Source organism: Mauremys mutica, chromosome 1 (genome assembly GCF_020497125.1).
Source record: "Mauremys mutica isolate MM-2020 ecotype Southern chromosome 1, ASM2049712v1, whole genome shotgun sequence".
Classification (NCBI taxonomy): domain Eukaryota; kingdom Metazoa; phylum Chordata; order Testudines; family Geoemydidae; genus Mauremys; species Mauremys mutica.
This window is the reverse complement of record NC_059072.1, coordinates 201,734,516-201,751,029: the sequence shown is the minus strand read 5'-3', so window position 1 is coordinate 201,751,029 and position 16,514 is coordinate 201,734,516. Positions and strand designations below refer to the sequence as shown.

The 16,514-nt window shown below is 46.1% G+C and overlaps 1 protein-coding gene and 1 pseudogene across 1 annotated transcript in view; one reads left to right on the top strand and one right to left on the bottom strand.

The window, feature by feature from the left end:
- The first annotated feature begins 822 nt into the window (after positions 1–822).
- Positions 823–16,514, top strand: part of SETD4 (SET domain containing 4) — a 77,230-nt gene continuing 61,538 nt past the window's right edge. The window contains exon 1 of the mRNA XM_045002431.1: positions 823–911. The gene's annotated coding sequence lies outside the window, so the exon portion shown is untranslated. The remainder of the gene's footprint in view (positions 912–16,514) is intronic.
- On the bottom strand, positions 2,905–15,953 carry LOC123354834 (annotated as a pseudogene).

Below are 16,514 nucleotides of genomic sequence, written 5' to 3'. Positions count from 1 at the left end.
TTGTGGCACCTTTGAGAGAGTAACACATTTATTTGGGCATAAGCTTTCGTGGGCTAAAACCCACTTCATCAGATGCATGGAGTGAAAAATACAGCGGGCAGGTATATATTACAGCATATGAAAAGATGGGAGTTGCCTTATCAAGTGGGGGGTCAGTGCTAATGAGGCCAATTCAATCAGGGTGGATGTGCCCTATTCCCAACAGTTCACAAGAAGGGATGAATATCAGAGAGATACTCACACCTTCTTGTCAACTGTTAGGAATGGGCCACATCCACCCTGATTGAATTGGCCTCATTAGCATAGGCGCCGACTCCGTGGGTGCTCCAGCCCTGGAGTGCTCCAGCCCTGGAGCACCCACGGGGAAAAATTGTTGGCTCTGCACCCACCAGCAGCTCCCTGCCCTGCCCCCCAACCCCAGCTCGCCTCCACCTCCTTCCCTGAGCATGCTGCTTCTCCCCCTAGCTCCCAGTGCTTCCCGCCGTGAAACAGCTGTTTCGTGGCAGCAAGCGCTGGCGGGAGGGGGAGGGGGAGCGGGAATGCAGCACGCTTGGGGAAGAAGTGGGGCCGGAGCAGAGATTTGGGGAAAGAGTCCAATAGGGGCAGGGAGGGGGTGGAATTGGGGTGGGGACTTTGGGGAAGGGGATGGAATGGGAGTGGGACAGGGGTGGAGTCAGGGCGGAGCCGGGATGGGGGGGCACGAGCACTCACTGGCACCAGGAAAAGTTGGTGCCTATGCTCGTTAGCACTATAAAAAGTAATTTTCCCTCTGTCGATGTCTCTTTACCTGGCAGCAGAGCAACAGAGCTGCTGGCCAGAGTGGTCACCTAGGCACTGTGGGATATCCTCCGGAGGCTGTGTAAACAGGAAGAACGTGTCTTCACTTGCACATCACCGGAAGAGCATCACCGGTAAGAACTGTATGCCTCTCGTGGAGGTGATTTCCTTTTTGCGGTGAAACTTCTGAGTTTCACCGTAAAAAGTCATTGGCAAGTGTACATGCTCCCATAGTTTTTGTGCAAAAAAGGGACTGTTTCTGCTTTAAATGGCAAGTGTAGACATGCCCTAAGTGAGTACACAAACTAGCGTTTTACTTTCACTGGTTCCCTTCACTGGTGAAACTTACAGCGCAAAAACTCTGCAAGTGTGAACATACCCTAAATCAATGACACTCAGACTGAGACTTGGGAACTGCAAGTGGCTCCTGCAGCTCTTTGCAGCACATGATCTTAAAAAATTGTGTGATTTAATTATTAACCAATCTAAGTTATTAACCAATTGTAGATGATAAAATAACCATATTTGGTCAGTCATTTTCCTGTGAGAATATATTATTCTCTGATCTATACACTAAATATTTTCCTTGTCATAGAATAACAGGGTTGGAGAGGACCTCAGGAGGTCATCTAGTCCAACCCCCTGGTCAAAGGGGAATCAATCTCTAGACAGATTTTTGCCCCCTCAAGGATTGAACTCACAACCCTAGATTTAGAAGGCCAATGCTCAGACCAAGCGGGAAAAAAAAAAAAAGCCGATCGGCAGCACTTCAGCGGCGGCTCAATTGCGCCGCTCCATTCTTCGGCAGCAGTTCAACGGCGGGTCCTTCACTCCCTCTCTTCCTCTTCAGTGGCACTTCGGCGGCAGCTCAAAAAGGAAGAGAGGGACTGAGGGACCCGCCGCCAAATTCCCGCCGAAGACCCCGGATGGGCCGCCCCAATAGCGGACGGAGTGCCGCCCCTTTGTATTGGCCGCCCCAAGCACCTGCTTCCTTAGCTGGTACCTGGAGCTGGCCCTGGGGTACCTGACGGAAAAGTGTAGAACCACTACTCTAAAACAAGGCTGGATGCTTGCTGGCTTGCCAACAGTGCCTAAAAAGGCCAAGTGCAGGCAGCACCTTGCAAGTGGTGAAGCCTAGGAAGGACCAATGGGTAGAGTGGCCTTTCTGTCACCTTTGCACCTCCAGAATTCTGGATCCAGTCCGGGACATACCTATCTCATAACAGTTCAGACCAGCCTCCAAGGCTACTCTAACTTAAGCTGTTTGCATTGCAACAGCTCTTTATGGATCCACATCACCTCCTGTTCCAGTATGCCCCCAACCTTTCAACTGCCATATCCCTACAAAGTCCCTACATGGGAGAGTGCCAGCACAACAATGGCCAGGGAACTGAACTCCCAAGTAACTCACTACATCAGCTTTGCCACTTAATTTTATTTCATTCATATATACATTTTGTACTTCCCTTCTGTACATTTTGGTAGAAGTTGATCCAAACAATTTGAGATAAATCTTACATAAAACATTGTAAGTCTCAAGCGTATTTAAAAAATAAACAAATAATCACATGTAAAATGTATATACACATTGATATCAAGCCAATTCATGGACACCTGGTTACACTGATAATATTTGATCACTTATCTTGTAGTGTTAATCTATTAATGTCTAGTTGAATTCTCCAATAATATTTACGTTTCATATAGCAACATTCATGTCCAAAACTTAATTCCTTACAAACATTAACTCACACTGTGGATTTAAGCCAGGGCCTGTGTAAGGGTGAAGGGGGTGAGAGAGAAACATGCAGCAACTGCTGTCCCTGAGAAAATTTGGGCTAGCAGTCCAAGCACACTTTGAAAAGGCATTCTCCCACAACAACTCAGCTCCTCCAGCTGGTGCAAAGGGGAATGTCTCTGATCCACAATGCCTTTGGAGATTCTAATGCTGGGGTTGGAACTAGATAAGCATAGCACTTGCAATCCCCACCACCAGTATGGCTGGCCCCTGAGCAATTTGAAGGGAAAAGGACGTAAAGAAGCTCCTTGCTCCCTCCCTTCCATACCCACCCAAAGCCACAATCCTATTCATAATCTAACTTTTACATGCATATGACACACAAAAAGTCACCATATATGAACTGTTTTTTCACTAATCAACTGCCCATGGAGCGTATCAGTCTTGGAGGGTAAAACAGCTAAATATACAGCATTCTGAGCTCCCTCATCTGGAGTTTTAGGAGCATTCAGACCTATCAAGTCAGTCTTCAGCCACCTGCGGCAGTCAGCATTAAGAATTCTGTCAAATTTCTTTTTCTCATTCATCATCCTGGCTTGAGTCTTGGACAATACTACTATTCCAATTTCAGACATACTGTAGATAGGCAGTATGTGGCCAGCACTCCTTCTCACGTACTCCATTCTTGGTACAGTATCTTCCACAAATGTTTTCCATAAGCTTCACTAGCTGCTCCTTAGTGATTGTATCACTGCAAAATTTCTGCTGCTGACCTTGGCTGCAACTTGCAAATGCCAAAACACTCATGACATTTGATACATTTACTACTGTGGTTATAATAGGGATAATGCCATATTTCAATTATCGACAAAATACTGTATAATTTTAGAATAAAGGAGAAAGAAAAGTGATTGATCTCAAATAACACATCTATCATTAAGATGAAAAAGTGAAATAGCATTGCATAAAGCTAAATAGAAGAGTTTCTGGACAAATGGTCCTAACGATAAAATATAAAAACAAACAAGATTCTAAAGAATACATTTGCAGATGACACTGGGAGGGGTTGCAATCACTTTGGAGGACAGGATTAGAATTCAAAAAGACCTTGATAAATTGAAGAATTGAAATCAACAAAAATTAAATTCATTAAACGACAAAACTACACTTAAGAAGGAAAAATCAAATGCACAACTATAGAATGGGGAATAACTGGCTAAGCAATACTGCAGGTGTTAGTAATGGGAGATTCGATTATTAGAAATGTAGATAGCTGGGTCTGTGATGACCGGGAGAACCGTATGGTGACTTGCCTGCCTGGTGCGAAGGTTGCGGATCTCTCGAGGCATCTAGATAGACTTATGTGTAGTGCTGGGGAGGAGCCGGTGGTCGTGGTACATGTAGGTACCAATGACATAGGGAAGGGTAGGAGAGATGTCCTGGAAGCCAAATTTAGGCTGCTAGGGAAGAGACTGAAATCCAGGACCTCTATGGTGGCATTTTCAGAAATGCTCCCAGTTCCACGCGCAGGGCCAGGTAGGCAGGCAGAGCTTCAGAGTCTCAATGCGTGGATGAGACGATGGTGTAGAGAGGAGGGGTTCACGTTCATTAGGAACTGGGGAAACTTCTGGGATGGGAGGAGCCTATACAGGAGAGATGGGCTCCACCTAAACCAAAGTGGAACCAGACTGCTGGCGCTAAACATTAAAAAGGTTGTAGAGCAGTTTTTAAACTAGGTGATGGGGGAAAGCCGACTGCTGCAGAGAAGCGTGTGGATCGGACACAGACTTCTCTTAGGGGAGAGTCTGATGATAGAGAATCTCCAGGTTATAGTCAGGAGCAGAGGAATGAGAAATATAATGTAAGGGCCGGATCAGATGATGAACAGTCACATAAAAAAGAATCTGGCACATCAGAAAAAGGCAGGCTAATAAACAGGGACAAGTTTTTAAAGTGCTTGTACACAAATGCCAGAAGTCTAAATAATAAGATGGGTGAACTAGAGTGCCTTGTGATAAAGGAGGATATTGATATAATAGGCATCACAGAAACCTGGTGGACTGAGAGCAATCAATGGGACACAATCATTCCGGGGTACAAAATATATCGGAAGGACAGAACAGGCCGTGCAGGGGGAGGAGTGGCACTATATGTTAAAGAAAGTGTAGATTCAAATGAAGTAAAAATCTTAAGCGAATCCACAGGTTCCATAGAGTCTCTATGGATAGAAATTTCATGCTCTAGTAAAAATATAACATTAGGGATCTATTATCGACCACCTGACCAGGACAGTAATAGTGATGATGAAATGCTAAGGGAAATTAGAGAGGCTATCAAAATTAAGAACCCAATAATAGTGGGGGATTTCAATTATCCCCATATTGACTGGGAACATTTCACTTCAGGACGAAATGCAGAGATAAAATTTCTCGATACTTTAAATGACTGCTTCATGGAGCAGCTGGTACGGGAACCCACAAGGGGCGAGGCGACTCTAGATTTAATCCTGAGTGGAGCGCAGGAGCTGGTCCAAGAGGTAACTATAGCAGGACCGCTTGGAAATAGTGACCATAATACAATAGCATTCAACATCCCTGTGGTGGGAAGAACATCCCAACTGCCTACCACTGTGGCCTTTAATTTCAAAAGGGGGAACTATACAAAAATGAGGGGGTTAGTTAGACAAAAGTTGAAAGGTACATTGACTAAAGTGAAATCCCTGCAAGTTGCGTGGGCCCTTTTTAAAGACACCATAATAGAGGCCCAACTTCAATGTATACCCCAAATTAAGAAAAACTGTAAAAGAACTAAAAAAGAGCCACCGTGGCTTAACCACCATGTAAAAGAAGCAGTGAACGATAAAAAGACTTCCTTTAAAAAGTGGAAGTCAAATCCTAGTGAGGCAAATAGAAAGGAGCACAAACGCTGCCAACTTAAGTGCAAGAGTGTAATAAGAAAAGCCAAAGAGGAGTTTGAAGAACGGCTAGCCAAAAACTCCAAAGGTAATAACAAAATGTTTTTTAAGTACATCAGAAGCAGGAAGCCTGCTAAACAACCAGTGGGGCCCCTTGATGATGAAAATACAAAAGGAGCGCTTAAAGATGATAAAGTCATTGCGGAGAAACTAAATGGATTCTTTGCCTCAGTCTTCACGGCTGAGGATGTTAGGGAGATTCCCAAACCTGAGCTGGCGTTTGTAGGTGACAAATCTGAGGAACTGTCACAGATTGAAGTATCAGTAGAGGAGGTTTTGGAATTAATTGATAAACTCAACATTAACAAGTCACCGGGACCAGATGGCATTCACCCAAGAGTTCTGAAAGAACTCAAATGTGAAGTTGCGGAACTATTAACTAAGGTTTGTAACCTGTCCTTTAAATCGGCTTCGGTACCCAATGACTGGAAGTTAGCTAATGTAACGCCAATATTTAAAAAGGGCTCTAGGGGTGATCCCGGCAATTACAGACCGGTAAGTCTAACGTCGGTACCGGGCAAATTAGTTGAAACAATAGTAAAGAATAAAATTGTCAGACACATAGAAAAACATAAACTCTTGAGCAATAGTCAACATGGTTTCTGTAAAGGGAAATCGTGTCTTACTAATCTATTAGAGTTCTTTGAAGGGGTCAACAAACATGTGGACAAGGGGGATCCGGTGGACATAGTGTACTTAGATTTCCAGAAAGCCTTTGACAAGGTCCCTCACCAAAGGCTCTTACGTAAATTAAGCTGTCATGGGATAAAAGGAAAGGTCCTTTCATGGATTGAGAACTGGTTAAAGGACAGGGAACAAAGGGTAGGAATTAATGGTAAATTCTCAGAATGGAGAGGGGTAACTAGTGGTGTTCCCCAAGGGTCAGTCCTAGGACCAATCCTATTCAATTTATTCATAAATGATCTGGAGAAAGGGGTAAACAGTGAGGTGGCAAAGTTTGCAGATGATACTAAACTGCTCAAGATAGTTAAGACCAAAGCAGATTGTGAAGAACTTCAAAAAGATCTCACAAAACTAAGTGATTGGGCAACAAAATGGCAAATGAAATTTAATGTGGATAAATGTAAAGTAATGCACATTGGAAAAAATAACCCCAACTATACATACAACATGATGGGGGCTAATTTAGCTACAACGAGTCAGGAAAAAGATCTTGGAGTTATCGTGGATAGTTCTCTGAAGATGTCCACGCAGTGTGCAGAGGCGGTCAAAAAAGCAAACAGGATGTTAGGAATCATTAAAAAGGGGATAGAGAATAAGACTGAGAATATATTATTGCCCTTATATAAATCCATGGTACGCCCACATCTCGAATACTGTGTACAGATGTGGTCTCCTCACCTCAAAAAAGATATTCTAGCACTAGAAAAGGTTCAGAAAAGAGCAACTAAAATGATTAGGGGTTTAGAGAAGGTCCCATATGAGGAAAGATTAAAGAGGCTAGGACTCTTCAGTTTGGAAAAGAGAAGACTAAGGGGGGACATGATAGAGGTATATAAAATCATGAGTGATGTTGAGAAAGTGGATAAGGAAAAGTTATTTACTTATTCACATAATATAAGAACTAGGGGTCACCAAATGAAATTAATAGGCAGCAGGTTTAAAACAAATAAAAGGAAGTTCTTCTTCACGCAGCGCACAGTCAACTTGTGGAACTCCTTACCTGAGGAGGTTGTGAAGGCTAGGACTATAACAATGTTTAAAAGGGGACTGGATAAATTCATGGTGGCTAAGTCCATAAATGGCTATTAGCCAGGATGGGTAAGGAATGGTGTCCCTAGCCTCTGTTCGTCAGAGGATGGAGATGGATGGCAGGAGAGAGATCACTTGATCATTGCCTGTTAGGTTCACTCTCTCTGGGGCACCTGGCATTGGCCACTGTCGGTAGACAGATACTGGGCTAGATGGACCTTTGGTCTGACCCGGTATGGCCTTTCTTATGTTCTTATGTTCTTATGTTCTTATGCCAAAACTGTTCTGGTGGTTATAGTGGATCACAAATTGAATGAGTCAACAAAGTGATGCAGTTGTGAAAAAGGCTAATATAATTCTGGAGAGTATTAATAGGAGTGTCATATCTAAGACACAGTAGTTAAATGTTCTGCTTTGTTGGGACTGGTGAGGCCTCAGCTGGAGTAGTGTGTCCAGTTTAGGGCGCCACACTTTTAAAAAGACATGGACAGATTGGAGAGAGTCCAGAGGTGAGCAATAAAAATAATAAAAGGTTTAGAAATCCTGACCTATGCAGAAAAGTTAAAACGCCAGGCATGTTTAGTCTTGAGAAAGGAAGACTGAGAGGGAACCTGATATATGCAAGGTAATTGTAGCTGTGTTGGTCCCAGGATATGAGACAAGGTGGGTGAGGTAACATCTTTTATTGAACCAATTTCTGTTGGTGAGAGAGACAAGCTTTCAAGCCACACAGAGCTCTTCCTAGGTCATGATGGACCTGAGGAAGATCTCTGTGGCTCAAACACTCTTACTAACAGAAGTTAGAGGAAACTGATAACAATCTTCAAATATGTTGAAGGCTGTTACAGGGGATGGTGATCAGTTGTTCTCTGTATCCACAGAAGGTAGAACAAGAAGTAATCAGCTTAATCTGCAGCAAGGAGGACTTAGGTTAGATATTAGGTATGCTAGATGCTGCCTTATCATGGGGAACGGGCGATATGACCTCTCAAGTTCCCTTCCAGTCTTACATTTCTAAGGCCTTGTCTACACTACAAGACTATTTCGAATCTACTTAAGTCGAATTTGTGGATTCGACCTTATGAAGTCGAATTTGTCTATCCACAGTAAATACACTAATTCGAATTTCTGAGTCCACAGTAACGGGGCTGGCGTCGACTTTGGAAGCGGTGCACTGTGGGAAGCTATCCCACAGTTCCCGCAGTCCCCGCTGCCCATTGGAATGCTGGGTAGAGCCCCCAATGCCTCCTGGGGGAAAAATGTGTCGAGGGTGCTTTTGGGTAACTGTTGTCATTGAACCGTCAATCACGCCCTCCCTCCCTGAAAGCTCCGGCGGGAAATCTGTTCGCGCCCTTCTCTTGTCAGTTACAGCGCGTACGCCACAGCACTGCGAGCATGGAGCCCGCTGCGATCATCGCTGCACTTATGGCCGTTGTCAACTCCTCGCACCTTATCGTCCACCTCTTCCACAGTCAGCTGCTGAGAAATCGGATGAGGAGGCTCCGGCAGCGCGGTGAGGACAGGAAGTCACAGAGTGGCGCAGACCTCTCACAAAGCAGGGTACGCCGCGCAGTGGAGATCATGGTGGCAATGGGTCAAGTTCATGGTGTGGAACGGCGATTCTGGGCCCGGGAAACAAGCACGGACTGGTGGGACCGCATAGTGCTGCAGGTCTGGGATGAATCACAGTGGCTGCGAAACTTCAGGATGCGTAAGGGCACTTTCCTTGAACTCTGTGACTTGCTGTCCCCTGCCCTGAAGCGCCAGGACACCCGGATGCGAGCAGCCCTGAGTGTGCAGAAGCGAGTGGCCATAGCCCTCTGGAAACTTGCAACGCCAGACAGCTACCGGTCAGTAGCGAACCACTTTGGCGTGGGCAAATCTACCGTTGGGGTTGCTGTGATTGAAGTAGCCCACGCAATCGTTGAGCAACTTCTCTCAAAGGTAGTGACTCTCGGAAACGTCCAGGACATCATAGATGGCTTCGCCGCGATGGGATTCCCAAACTGCGGTGGGGCTATAGATGGGACTCACATCCCTATCCTGGCACCAGCCCACCAGGCCAGCGAGTACATTAACCGAAAGGGCTACTTTTCAATGGTGCTGCAAGCACTGGTAGACCATAGGGGACGTTTTACCAACATCTTCGTTGGGTGGGCGGGCAAGGTTCATGACGCGCGTGTGTTCAGGAACTCTGGTCTATTTAAACGCCTCCAGGCAGGTACTTTCTTCCCGGACCACAAAATAACGGTTGGGGATGTGCAGATGCCTACAGTGATCCTCGGGGACCCAGCCTACCCGCTAATGCCCTGGCTCATGAAGCCCTATACAGGCGCCTTGGACAGAGAGAAGGAACTCTTCAACTACCGGTTGAGCAAGTGCAGAATGGTGGTGGAGTGTGCTTTCGGACGTCTCAAGGGGAGATGGCGGAGCTTACTGACTCGCTCGGACATCAGCGAAAAGAATATCCCCGTAGTTATTGCTGCTTGCTGTGTGCTACACAATCTCTGTGAGAGCAAGGGCGAGACCTTTTTGTCCGGATGGGAGGTTGAGGGAAATCGCCTGGCTGCAGTTTACGCTCAGCCAGACACCCGTGCCGAGAGAATATCCCAGCGGGAAGCGCTGTGTATCCGGGAGGCTTTGAAAGCAAGTTTCCTCGGAGAGCAGGGTAACCTATGACTCTCCACTTGCTTTCAAGAGAAACTGACCCTGGGCCTGTGTCTGTATGTGTCGATTTCGATCTGCGGTTACATACCCCGTTCTCCAAGTTTCCCCCACTTCCAAAGCACGTTTTAAAGCAAATTAATTGTTACGCTCATTATTAATAAATCTTTGTTTTACTTTGCATTTCTGTTCAGGTGTTGAAACATGGACGCATACTGTGCTGGGCACGGTGTGCACTGATGTATAGACCGCTTGTTCCATAGAGGAATGACATCCTCCTGCTCCTACATAGGTCTCTGGGGTGGGGGACGGTTGCAAGTGGTTGTGCATGAAGGGGAGGGATTGCAGGAAGGGGTGGGTTTGCAGGAAGGGGCGAGTGGTGCCTTCTTTGGATAGGGGTTTGGATGACGGCAGTGGGCTGCGGGTTTGGGCGTAGGAAGGGGTGAGGGGTGTGGGGGAAGGGTGAGTATCTGTCCGTGGATGAGGGCTCTTGTTGGGGCTCAGGGCAGCGGAGAGGCTCGTTGCTACGGTGGAAGTGCATGGTAAGGGCAGCGTGCCTTAACATTAAGGGGGTGGCAGGCGCTAGGACCCTGGACAAGCATACACATCACAGAATGACCCGGGGCAGCATACACCACACAGAGTGACCCTGGTGCCTACTGACTGCAGTGTGTGTGTGCCCTGCAGTTGATCATGCCCCCAAGTCTGTACCCTGGTAATGTAGGCTATACCGTGCAATTATAAATCCCCTCCCCCCCATACACAAAAAAATCCTCTGACACGAAAGACGTGACCGAAACAGTGAATAACAGCAAACAGCTTTTAATAATCTAATACACAGTGGGGGGATGAAACTTGGATTTGGGACTGGGTGAGCCTGTAAGGGAAGCACTTCTACAAATTTATAGCGTGAGAGGTGTGTGGTACATTAGCGCTATGCAGTGGTGCAGTGACAGTTCTCACGGCCCCTACCGCCCCTCCATCTTGTACTTTTGGGTGAGGGGGGGCAGGACTTCTTGGCGGGGGAGGGCGGTTGCAGATACACTGCAGGGGGGCTCTGTCCTCCTGCCTGCGGTCCTGCAGAACATCAACAAGGCGCCGGAGCGTGTCCGTTTGCTCCCTCATTAGCCCAAGCAGCGTTTGAGTCGCCTGCTGGTCTTCCTGCCGCCACTTATCCTCCCGTTCGATGTGTGTGCGATGCTGTTGACATAGGGTCTCCCTCCACTGTCTCTGCTCTGCCGCCTCGGCTCTAGAGCAGGCCATCAGTTCCGCGAACATCTCGTCCCTAGTCTTTTTCTTTCGCCGCCTAATCTGCGCCAGCCTCTGCGAGGGGGATGCCGGGGCAGTCCGGGAAAGAGCCGAAGCTGTGTGATGGGAAAAGTAACTGATTTCCTTGAACAGATACATGTTTGCGAACAGTGAACACAGTCTAGTCAGTTTCTCTGAACAAGACCATACAGGGCAACAAGTTTCACGAGATCTCAGGACAAGTTCGAGATTTCGGAATACGCTCTCATTGGCTGCAGCATTGCACAGGAGAGCGGACAAGTGGGGAGAGACAGCTGAATCCGTCTAGCAGACAGTCCTGGTAAGCCTTACAGTACATTCTGCTTATCAGTTAATGGATAGCTGTGCCCTCCCGCTAAAGGCAATCTGGAAATCATATACTCTGACCCTTTTCCAGCCACTCCCGCCAGTGCACGGGAAAGATCAATGTATGTTTTTCCTATGTGGCCTACAACACGTGGCTGTTAAGCGAGGGTCATTGTTATGCAAAGTAAAAGTCAACCATTCACAACAGTAACAATACACTAATTGCCCTAATTAGATGCAGCATTTCATGAACGAGATCACCCTGATGCGGGTCCCTCGGAGTCACAAAGAGCGGATGCTAAGGGAAGCCCTGCAGAGACCAGGACCATATGCGGCCATGCTTGTGGAGGCGATGATTCCCATCTACATAAGGATGTCCTGGCGCGGAAGAGTGTGCTTCCACGGAGCACCCAACAAGGCACCTCTCCCCAGGAACCTCCTGCGGAGGCTTTTCGAGGACCTAAATGAGACCTTTCTTGAATTGTCCCTGGAGGATTATTGTTCAATCCCTATATGTGTGGACCTACTTTTCATATAGTTTTTCATTGAAAATTTTATATATAGTATTTCTATTTTTAATACCTGTTTTATAAAAAATAAATGTTTACATGTTTATAGCACTTACCGCCTGATCCTTCCCCTGATTCAGAGTCCGGGTTAACGGCCGGGGAGGGTTGGTAGGGGATCTCTGTGAGGGTGATGAAGAGATCCTGGCTGTCAGGGAAAGCGGTATTGTGTTGGCTGTCGCCTGCGCCGTCCTCCACAGACCCTTCCTCATCTTCCACATCGGCGAACATCGAGGAGGAACTGTCCAGGTTCACTATGCCATCCACTGAGTCCACGGTCACTGGTGGGGCAGTGGTGACAGACCCACCTAGAATGGCATGCAGTGCCTCGTAGAAGCGGCATGTCTGGGGCTGGGCTCCGGAGCGTCCGTTTGCCGCTCTGACTTTTTGGTAGCTTGTCTCAGGTCCTTGATTTTCACGCGGCACTGCATTGCATCCCGGCTGTATCCTTTCTCTATCATTGCATTGGAGACCTTCTCGAAGGTCTTTGCATTCCGCTTGTTGGAGCGCAGCTCCGACAGCACAGACTCCTCGCCCCACACACCGATCAGATCCAGGACTTCCCGGTCTGTCCATGCTGGGGACCTCTTTCTATTCTTGGATTGGCCGGACTCCTCTGCTGGAGAGCTCTGCATCGTTGCAGGTGCTGCGGAGCTCGCCCCGATGTCCAGCCAGGACGTCAGATTCAAAGTGCCCAGACAGGAAAAGGAATTCAAATTTTCCTGGGGCATTTCCTGTGTGGCTGGTCAGAGAATCCAAGCTCCGACTGCTGTCCAGAGCGTCAACAGAGTGGTGCAGTGTGGGATAGCTCCCGGAGCTACTAAGTTCGATTTGCATCCACACCTAGCCTAATTCGAGCTAGCCATGTCGAATTTAGCATTACTCCACCTGTCGGGGTGGAGTACCGAATTCGAACTAAAGAGCCCTCTAGTTCGAATTAAATGGCTTCCTGGTGTGGACGGTTGAGCGGTTAGTTCGAATTAACGCTGCTAAATTCGATTTAAAGTCCTAGTGTAGATCAGGCCTAAGAGTCGATGAAGACTATGGCCCAGAGCTTCAGCTACAGCCAAGGAGTGCACATTTCAAGAGGGAGGCACAAAACTGATCTTTGATCTCTTCTGCCCTGAGCCTGCCCTGACAATGGTCCAGCCCTCTTGTGAAACTTGGGGCAGCCTACAGGATTCCTGTAAGTTACACCCCCAGTGATCAGTAGGGTGTAGGGACATTGCTGGCTGCAAAGGAGGAGTTCGGTGTGAGAGCTGCAATACTGGCATTAAACCACTAGAAGACTCCCCCAGCACTGAGGTGACTTTCTTGTGGCCATCTACATTAGCTTTAGGACCAAAATCTGTTGTCAGCAAATTGTAAAATCAGAGGCTGTGGGCCTGTATTTCTAGGAGTTTGTTAGTTTCAATAGCTTAATTTCTTACAGTGGAAAAAAACATTCATGCAACACAATAAAATTAATTATTCAGTGCTTCAGGGTATGTTTTGTCACTGCATGAATTTAACTCCCATTAACCTGAATTGGAGTTACATATGTGCACTGAAAAGAAAACACATTGGGGTAATGGTGCCAGAACAACCAAGACTAGGACTTCAGAGCTTTGAGTTTTTTGAGGGATCTCCTCTGGGTCAGGATTGCAGGCCTGTATTACTAAGCAAAGAGCCATGCACAGGGCCAGAAGGAGTGGCCATCATCCCTCCACTAGCTCAAATGCGCTGGGAAACTCCCCTTTAGGAGGTTGCTGCGGGGATGGGGGAAAAGGCCATGGTGCTGCCAAAGAGGGGTGGGGCCAGAGACCAGACAGCCAGTGACTGGGCACAGTGCCTCTATGTGGCTGTCACTTGCCTTTTGTGGCTCACCCAGGATGCATACAGTTCTTGTAGGAACCACTGGGTTCTGAGACTGGAACTGTGTCTCATTGCATAGTGAGTCACTACTGAGAATGGTTTGGGAGGAACACCATGAGCAGATCTGTAGAGTTTTCCACCTCTTCCCACAGGTGTTTCCATGGAAAGCTGTGCTCTGAGGCTCTGTCAGCACTCATGTACATTCTTTTCAGCCTGAAGCCAAACTTCCTTAGTTGAAATTCAGGTATGAGGCTGTTGACCATAAAACTAATGCAACTTCACACTCAATTTGAATGTCAACACATGGTTATTAATACCGTGTTGTTGCACTTAATCTGCAGCATGTTGCCTAAATACAGATTGCTGTACGTTTTTATATCAGAGGCAGAGCTAGCCCATTGAGGGCCCTAAGCAGGAATCTCCCCCACCCCCCAGCACATAATAAAAAGTGAATAGGGGCCCCTTTGAGCTGCTCAGGGCCCTAAGCAATTGCCTAGTCTGCACCAGCTCTGTTCTATATCAATGACATTCATACACTTTCTCTGCCATACACAGACTAGGATACAGCATTTCAATATATTATCTATGTTTCTAATTTATACTTAGTCACTGTGCGCTGCTGCAAGAGGTGAGTGTGGGCACTCCCTGCACAGGCTGTCCAAATTCTGCCCCCACACTCCATGCAATTGAAATATGGTGGTCTGGCTGCCTGTAAGGACATCTACAGCTGGTGAAATGAGAAAGGATTTACTCCTTGGTGAAATAAGTTTATTGTTCAAATATATGGCCAAACACTGCTCTCAGCTACACCAGTGTAACTCCAGAATAATACCATCAATTTGAATAGAACTATTCTGTTACAGTGGTGTAGATGAAAGAAGAATTTAGCCTATATGTCCTAAATGAACTGCATCAGAATGACTATGTGCTGAGGCATCTGCATTCAAGGCCTTAGGGTTATGTGATGCTGCCTCAGCCAGCCAGTCAAAACTTCAAGAGATATTAGTAGAGAGAGGTAATGTAAAACTATTTTAGAATACGTGCACATTTCTTAACCCACGAATTTGTGTTACTCAGCCCAACACTGTAATAAACATAACATTCTATATTGTTGGCGATCCACTCGTTATACCTAACAGTTTAATTGCAAAATAGTCCAGTACCATGTGCCCTTATTAAGTATTTTTACATCAAGCCTTTTTCAGATCAAAAGTTCAGATACCCCCATCCCCCATGTACATATTTTTACTTACCCTCTCTGTAGGGCTCTGTCTATGGTACACTTTTTTCTTAGCTTCCTACAGTTGTTACTACCAGTGCATCTTCACTGGTGTTTCCACCATGGTAGCTTAACGCCGGCTACAAACAGGTCTAGACAACACGATGCTTAAAATGCTGGTGGGTGCCAGCGTCTTGATTATGCTAGTGCTTCTACTGGTGGAACTGAATCAGTGATAGAAAATGTGGGTAATTTTAGGAAAGCAAGTCTACTGTTGATGAAACCGTATATGAGCTTATATTTACAGTAATAAAATCTCCTCAGCTTACAAAATGAGATAGTGAAATACACTGCAGTGATCTAGTACCTCACCCCAGTGTGGAAGAGATTGTCACAATATTATGAGTTGAGCTTACCGTGTTGTTTTGTGAGTGGCAATACTTCATTGCAGACCATTGCAGATTCATCTCTCTGCTTGCAAAAAAGTTAGTTTTCAGTGTTACTTCTGCTTGAATGTGAAATAGTGTGGGATCAGCAACTTTTTATATGGCAAAAAAACCCCACAGTAATAAATCAAGCTACCATACTGTACAAATACAGAATTCTAACATGCACATTATATAACACATCACACCCCAATTCCTGTTTAGAAAAGGAGACTTTAGTGACCCTGTTTTTCTCCCCCAATCCCTGCAGGGCTGGAGCTATGGGAAAGACTTACAATATCATGAGTTTGTTGAGCTTACCATGTGGTTTTATGAGTGGTAATAACATATTGCAGACATCCCTGGTTCCAAAAAAGTTGGTTTTCAGTGTTTCCTCTGCTTGAACGTGAAAGGGTGTGGGATTATCAATTTTTTATACAGAAAAAACAACAACACAGAAGAGAGTCAAACCGCAAAGCTGAACAATTACAGAATTCCAATTTATGTAAAAATTGACAGACAGGAACATGCGTCACACCTTAATCCCTGCCTAGAAAAGGAGAATTTATTTGGGGTGGGGTGTAACTGTTTCCCTAGTGCAGCCTGACAGTTCTCTCCTTAAGAGACATGCAGGTACCAGCCAGCAGGACCTAAGTATTCTCCCTCCACTCTGTCGCACCAGGATTAGCACCTCTTCTTTTGTCTGGAAAGGCTAGTTGAGAATTTTGAGCTGCAACTTTGACTATGATTAGTAGGTTGCATAAAGACAAAAAATAAACTGGGCTAAAAGAACTTTATTAAAGTTGCAAAATCAAGTGCTCCCAAAAGTTAAGAAATGAAAAAAATAAGGTTTCTTGTGTGTATGTTGTTGTTAATTACATAATCACATACTATCTTTTCCCACACCTACCCAGCGAATGTTTTGGGGCATGAAAGCGCAGGGCATGGAGCTCTTTGGACCACTGTAGCCAGCAGCATTTAGAGCAGCCTG